General features: G+C 39.2%; 1 protein-coding gene across 1 annotated transcript in view; it reads right to left on the minus strand.

The window, feature by feature from the left end:
- LOC118430136 (PR domain zinc finger protein 2-like) overlaps positions 1-7,094 on the minus strand; it is a 20,101-nt gene extending 13,007 nt beyond the window's left edge. Inside the window, 1 exon segment of the mRNA XM_035840845.1 lies at positions 6,509-7,094. The gene's annotated coding sequence lies outside the window, so the exon portion shown is untranslated.
- Positions 7,095-7,908: the final 814 nt, after the last annotated feature.

A 7,908-nucleotide genomic window follows, 5' to 3' on the forward strand; every position in this document is an offset into this window, starting at 1 on the left:
TATGGTTTCTCTATTATACCTAAAAGGACACATAATAACAATTTTTAATTCTATATTTGATGAGAAGTGTTATGGAATCAGTCTATTCTCTGAGGACCAATGAACAGACTGATCCAGACTGTCCATCAAAATTAGCAGTGATAAGAGAGTAGATCCAGTACCCCAGTCAATGTGTAACTTCTACATTTTTGTTTTGCATTTGTACATTTTGACCAACTTGAAGTTGAGAAGGGAAAAGGGATTGTCAGTATAAACAGAAACATAACATACAGAGCATGAAAGTGCACACTTGATTAGATAACTGGGACAAAAACAAGACATCATTTTTGTCTAGCCCTAGTTATTGATCCACACATCAAGCAGAACTATGACAAATCATGAGTCAGCCAGGCTGCATGTTTGAACTGACAACATCATGGGATGTACCTGGCATTGCTATCTTATCCCAACAATGCATTAATTAATCATCCAACAGCTTTAAAGCCCTTATAACATGTATACAGCAGGCGTCCAACAACTGAGGCAAAGCATAACGCTTTTTCAATACACCTATAGCAGTGCAATTTTTCAGCCTTGCTTTTCCAGGCTCACGTTTTCAGCAAAGCGCACATCACCTTATTTTCTACTCACACACTTGATAATTGCGTTCTTTTGCAGTGCAGGGTTTGACATCAGCGGCTTAAAAGCACCATCATACATTGGGCACCCAGCTTCACATACCTATCTGAAATTACACCTGCACCCCCTGACTGTCTCAAGTGCTAGAATTCAATCCACATGCAAAGCTTTAAAGACATGTATAAAGTATCTAGTTGTAAGACTGGACTCTAATTCTCCTGATCCACCTTACAAATGTACCTTAATACATACCTATGCAACACCTTGAAGAATGAAATTGCTTCCCAGACATGTAGTTTTAGAATTCAAGATGCCCATTGAAATAACTAATTTTATTAATTTCATGTAAATCATAATTAATCAATTCAATTACTTATATACACCTGGTTTTCAGAAATTGAGTTGCATCAGCAAAGTATTTCATGTTTATTATAACCTAAGTGCTGTGGTGTTCAACTTCCTTTAATTTGGAAGAAATTTTTTTAAAAATCCTTTTTAATCTTATTCATGCTAATGGCATCCTACATTCTATACTGGTCTTTTAAAACTTAAGTCGTCAATTTTTTTGAGTACAGTTGTATTTCCTTTTGATAATGCCAAACACAACAGGGGGCTACTACAAAGTAAAAAGAACAATAGCCCCAGGACTAGCCCTATTGTTCTTAGGGATAGAACATTGTAGATACCACTAGATAGACAAAAGAATAAGATAGCTTTATTATACATATTTACTTAACATAGTCAGCGCTATTGGCCTTCCGCTATTCTACCAGAGGTCATGATTTACATTTTCCAAGTTTTCAAAAAGATCATCTTTTAAAGTTTCGTCCATTGCTTTCATAATGGCCATTGACATACACTGTAACCATTTACTGCAGTAAATACCACCTTTATACAACCAAGTTTAAAGTGCATATGGGACAACACTGAATTGTAAACACAACTTTGAAGTCATGTGAGGTGAACTCAGTGAGGTCATATAACCCCATATATGGTAGCCTTCTACCAAGGACATCATGATTATAAAGTCCCTTTTTCAGATTATTCCGGCTTCACAGAAAGCACATGAAAATCCCCAGATCCTCCATTCTTCAGAATTTTCAGTAAAACTGCATTCAAAAGAACTGTTTATCTACTTATTGGTGATTGTTACATTTTGGTAGTCTTTGTTTGTGTGCAGTTTAACAGCATAAGCCACAAGTGAAGAAACGTTTATGAAGGTTAGACATCCAGGTAAACAATATTCAAATACAATCCAATCTCTGCAACTGGATTTGAAAAACAGACATTTACTTCCAGACATTTTGAAACTCTTACTTTGCACACATGATTTACATTTGAGTGACTTTTGCAAACGATCCTTAGGAGTTAGTGGTTCAACCAGTTTTTCTAGTTAGCTGTACTTGTATTGAATTGTTCTGCCAGTTCATTCTAGTGACGCTGAAAAAGAATGATGGATGTCACTCGAAACGTCTGGACTTTAATCTCCATTTCTTTTAGCCAGTTGTAGAGATTGAATTGTATTTTAACATGTGAAGAATTTTTGAATGGATTGTCGTGAAATGTGGTACTTGATTAAGGTCTTGTCCTACTACTAGTACTAAACAAAAAAAACACGTAGATTTGGGGCCCACTGGCAGCTTTCAATGGTTCTACACATTGTCAATAACTTTCACACTTTCCATCTCATGTTCTAGATTCTAGTAAGCTATGGTCTAGATTTTGTGGTGGTAGATAGCTCTTGTGCTTGGGAAGAAGTGACGTAAGTTGGGCCCTCTAGCATCTTTCTTGAGGAACTGAAGTGGCATTTTAGTTGCAGACTTTGAAACAGGATAAGTCAGTACAGGATGAATGATTTTCATGATTTTGACCTGGAGGTAACTTTGATGCAGAATAACATGATGGTTAACTAATACAAAGTATGCAAATTAGGAGAAGATTTGCATAATTAATGAGGAAAATCAATATTTCAATTGTGCTTATTGACAGTAACATCATAATTATTACATTGATTACCTGGTTTTAGGGGAATGTTAAATGATGTAAATAATGCAAATCATGACTTAATTTGCATAATTAAGGAGATCTTTAACAACTTTGTAGTAAGTGATGGAATGAGAGCATTTTTTAAGTCATTTATCATGCAGATTAGTTGAAATTGGTTGAATTGTTAAATTTTACAAGTGACAAATTGTTGCTGAAATAAGTTGATCATTCAGACACATTCTTTTTAAACCATTGGACTTCTGTACCAAGGCCCATATCTACTAGCTAGAATGAAATGGCATTGCGAAAAAATCAAGCAAAAATTTCAGTAGATACCATATGTTGGTCAAATATACTTTTTCTGGTGCCGTGGTATTATCCATTCCTTAGGCCACACCAATTTTATTTGTTGTTTCTTGGATTTCCCGACCCTATTTTTTTCTGATTTGAAAAAAAAAAAAAAAAAACTTTTTATACTAATGGCCACACCTCGTGTTGACAAAATTTCACAGCCTCATCTTTCTCAAATTAACTATGGGCCTCAATTTCCAGTAGCTGTGTGTGCCTATTTTGGACGGTACATTTATAATTGTTCTTCAAACTTTGGACTTTGCTACCAGGGACCCCCCTAAATTAACTGTAACTTGAGTAATCCCCTTGATCTCTCCTACCCCCAACTTTTTTTATCTTTTTTCCGACCGACCGACCTAATTTTTTTCTTTAAAAATTCGAGAAACAACAAATAAAATTGGTGTGGCCTTATACTTTTTTTAAGTTATAGTCATTATGAACAAAGCTGAAATTTCCACACAGTAAATATGGATTTATGGATTTCAATTTCTTTGGAAAGATTAACTATGATTGTTTGCCTTGGGGCTTTTGATGATGAACATATACGAGTCCCTGTGGGAAAGTGTCATGTGATTTTGAAGTCCAAAAAAGTGTAGGGAGTTTTGTAAAGTTTTAACTAAGATAGTATTGGTGGTGTCAACATAATGGATGGGTCCGCTATAATCTAATCAAAACTTACTACAGTGAAACTATATGTATTTATAAGAAATACATACATAGAGATGTTTAAAATCTGCACTTTCTCTATGAAAATCACAAATTATTACAAACAAATGACAGCCATTGTCTACTGTTTAAGAGAGAATGTGAGAAAAATCAATAAGATTTCATATCAAATGTTATATTTTGATGGAGTTTTTCCAACCCACTCAGGTCCTGTATTACAAAAAGATTAAAAATAAAATGGGATTTTTTTTATGCTACTATTCAATTCATAAATGTACTCTTACTACTAGCAAAATTGCACCAGACAATGCTCAAGAAGATGACTGTGCTAGTCAACATTCTGACCCACCCCACCATGCAGCCAATGAGTCATAGAATCTGATATCACATCCATTTCATACTCAGTCTGTAATCTGGAAGCCTTGACAGACATGTTGTGATTGCAGGTAGCAAGTCTGGACATTGCAGAATATGATATCACTGCTTCTCTACTGAAGAAACATATATCACGATGGCAAGGTGCTAAAACATTCCATGTTTGTCAGCTTCATTCCACATTACTGTTGGCTCCATTTGTTAAGTTTGCGTGATAGTTTTCCGCTGGTTGCAAAATGGAAGCCAGCAATGAAAAATACAACAAATTTCTTTCCTTCAAAGTTGCACCACCTGGGGTGTTCCTCTTGTTATAGACAGGTTGTCAGTACACTTGTCCTTCCGTTTGTAGGGCACTGCAAGGACAACTGCTGATGGGGTGCATAATAATGTGAGCATGTCTGCGATAAATGACAGATTACGTAGGATGGAATCTCAGTGAAAAAGAGGTGTCAGGCCCTCTTGGGGGACACTGACAGGAAACAACGTGGAAGATACGTAGCTTGGGTGCTAAACCTGAGCCAAGAGTTCAGGATTTCAGCATGCACACATGCAAGGGGTGTGGCTTGTGTGTGTCCATAGCACGGACAAGTTTCACATGGCGCAAATGTGGCATGTCATGATCCCATTCCAAGGATTTAAATGATTCCAGGCAGTTTAGCTACCTGCGACCTGACCCCAAGTATTACAATGTGTCCACGTTCGGCCCGCTAACTGTTCCTCTTGACAACAGCCGCATGTGCTGCATGGGGGGACAAACACAATGTCCTTTGACATGCTTTTGAAGCACAACTCAACCCCATGCTGATCATATTGCACTCAGAAAAATACATGCAACCTGGCATGTTGTCTCCAAGGAGAAGAAAAAAGAAAAGTCTTCACACACAATCCTAGATAAATACACCATTCCAATGTTGACAAATTCTGGCTGTGTATATAGATATGCTAATATGTGAGCTACAAACATGTACATGAACACAAGTCCCTTCAGGAAACAAAGAGCACTGATACCCAGTGAGATTGAGTATCATATACTGCTATCCGGTTACATGGTAATCTGATTTGTTGTACAATTATCATTGAGAGGTAGTAGAATTCTAAGGTCTGGTATGACAATTTGACAGAGGTAGTATTTCCAGCACAGCAGGTTTAAAACAGGAACTTTTCCTTGTGATAACAAATCACAGGACAAAGCAATGTACAAAGGTCATTGTTGAGTTGAGGTTGCTACGCATGTATAGAAAATTCTAGAAAGAAAATAGTCAACGCCAAGATATTTCAGTGGTCAGTGTCATGGAATTGTCAACAATGACAACGTATCTTACATTCTTCAATTGAGTAATGGTTACAGAATATTAACAATGTTGTTATCTGTGGAAGGATGGCCCCTACTCTATAGTGCAAGGTGCATATTTCATTACATCAACCTATGGCAGTGGCTATAGGACTTCTAAAAAATACTAGAAAGGCTTTACAGCAATAAGTCAATCAGTTCTTTTCCTAGCATGAGGTGATTTGAGGAGCACTTACATAGAGTTGTAATCAACTTGTCATGTGTTGTTACAGGCCCGCGCACGCTGCAACGCCCTTTGTGATAGTGCAGGCAAGACAACATGCCATCCCGCTATTATGTGCGTAGCAAAGCATATGTTAGGCTCGTGCCGAAGTCCACTGTGTCCAAAATCACGATTCCACAACCTAATCCATATGTTGAGAGTTTGTACTCACCGGGACAGTCATAATTGTGGCGCAAAACGCCTCTAGGAGCCTCTGTTTCACTCCCAATTTCGACAGAGACGTGGTGTTATCGATCGAATAAATCGTACTGAGCGGCCATGAAAGTTCACCGAAATCACCCACCATTTTGCGAAACACGCAACTTTCGTGGAAATATCTGAGCTTCGTCGGTTCACAGAAAACCCATAAAGCAAAAACTTGGGTAGTGAGTTCTATAGTCTATAAACCTTTGGCAAGATGTGGTAGAAACAAGTGAGAGGAAAGTTAGAAATTGGTCGAACACGGCGAGAGATGCAGTGTTTACCTAAAAGGTCAGCGCCGGCTGGATGCTAATTTGGTCTTCTTGCGGGTTTTATGTCGGTAGCACGTAACGCACTTCCCCGATATTTTCCCTCAAAAATCTCACTTGGCAACAAATAACCCAAAACTGTTCCACGAAATGAATAAAACAAAGTTTGATCTACAAAATTACGGAGAGATTTTGACGAGGCAAGCCGAATTAGAGATTATCTGAGGAGATTTGTGCGGTCCTCTCGTAACTTACGACGGGGTGAGTGATTGTCACAGAGAGTGGAATGTTGGCTCAGACCGTGTAAAGAATAGGGTGTGCGTCCCGCCATAAACTGGCCAAAATATTTTCAATCCTGCCACCAGTGGCAAAAGTAAGTACCTACACACTCTCCTGGAAGATTCCCCTCAAAGTCTACAATGGAATCAGGCGTCGGGAACGGCGTGGAAGATAACAAAACTGGACAAATGTCGGCGGAGCCCAACTCACCAAGTGGAATCCAAGATGGCGTCTCTCCCTGTCTGTCTGCTGGCACCAGGAGTCCCCTGGGGCGCACGGCATGATGGTAGACTCTCTCACCTCCACACCCAAGGACAACTTACAGCATTGCTGACAACATCTTCGACTGGTTTTCTCAACTTTAAAACTACATTTACACTTTTAAAATGTCAGAATTCACACTGATGCAGAGGTAAAATTTGTGAACTTAGGACTTTCAAACAATTTCTTTGTTCTTAGAGTGATGAATCACGTGCACACCTGTAAATCACTCTATCACCGTTGACTTTAATGTAAGTTAAGTGAAAGTCACTTTAATAGCTGTATATTCATTGGTGACTCTGCTCTGTCGTAGTATTTGCTCTGTTTATGAACGGGCAGTGCATCTGTCCATACTGGGGTTATCTAATCTTACAGAACGCTGGGAGCGGACTGGTAGGAGAGACAGTGCAATCTTTGTCCTTCTCTGTGTTGGAGTGATCCCCCCGCGACGGATCTGGATTGGTCTGCCACTTGCCGCGCACCCAATCACGTCCACAAGACAGTCTCTACCAGTCGCGAGCCCCACGTACGGTCAAATGCGTGTTTCTGTCGTCTGACAGTCATGTGTTGCTAGTAACTCTATGATCGGTGGTACTTGCACCTGTGCTCTATACATGCACTCTCCCTCTCCACTTATAAGCACAACACAGGAAAAACTACCGTATGCACAATGAGGCCATGGTTAATAATAAAACCAATTTTCTTTTATAAATCAATACAATCTTTATCGAAAGGAGGGGAACCCGAGTATCGACTGTCACAACTGTCTGAGGAGAAACCCCTCGCGTGACTCCGGGTAACCTCTGCACCTGTGCGAAGGTTTTGCGGTGACGCATCGCATAATTCAATACCCAGCTGGCGTATATACTCACAGTGTACTTAGGCACAGTCACATGCCTGGTTAACTGTTGGTCACTTGCTCAAGCGGAACTCAGAACTACGGATTGATCGCGGAGGTAATCGCCTGTCTTGGCTTTTGGAAGCGCTGACCAATAGTACATTACCCCGATGGCACTTACAGCTTCTAGATCATAGACATTCTTCTTCCAAGTTCAACTTGAATCATGAAGACTGACAAAAATGGGAAATATATTACGGACTTGAATGTTCATATTTCTGCTAGAACATCTTTTCTGAGATAGTTGTTTGTCCGAGTTGTCGTGCTGCAATTACGTATGCACAGGAAGTGTTTCAGGAATAGATCTGTCCTTGTTGTATTATGCACGCCTCCGGGTTAAAAAGTAAACAGACTGGCATTTTAACAATGGATAAACAAACGACGAAAGACTTTCTGAACTGGGAGTTGATCAACAACACAACATGTACGTGTGAAAGCTTTTGTGATATCA

Source organism: Branchiostoma floridae, chromosome 14, assembly GCF_000003815.2.
Source record: "Branchiostoma floridae strain S238N-H82 chromosome 14, Bfl_VNyyK, whole genome shotgun sequence".
Classification (NCBI taxonomy): Eukaryota; Metazoa; Chordata; class Leptocardii; order Amphioxiformes; family Branchiostomatidae; genus Branchiostoma; species Branchiostoma floridae.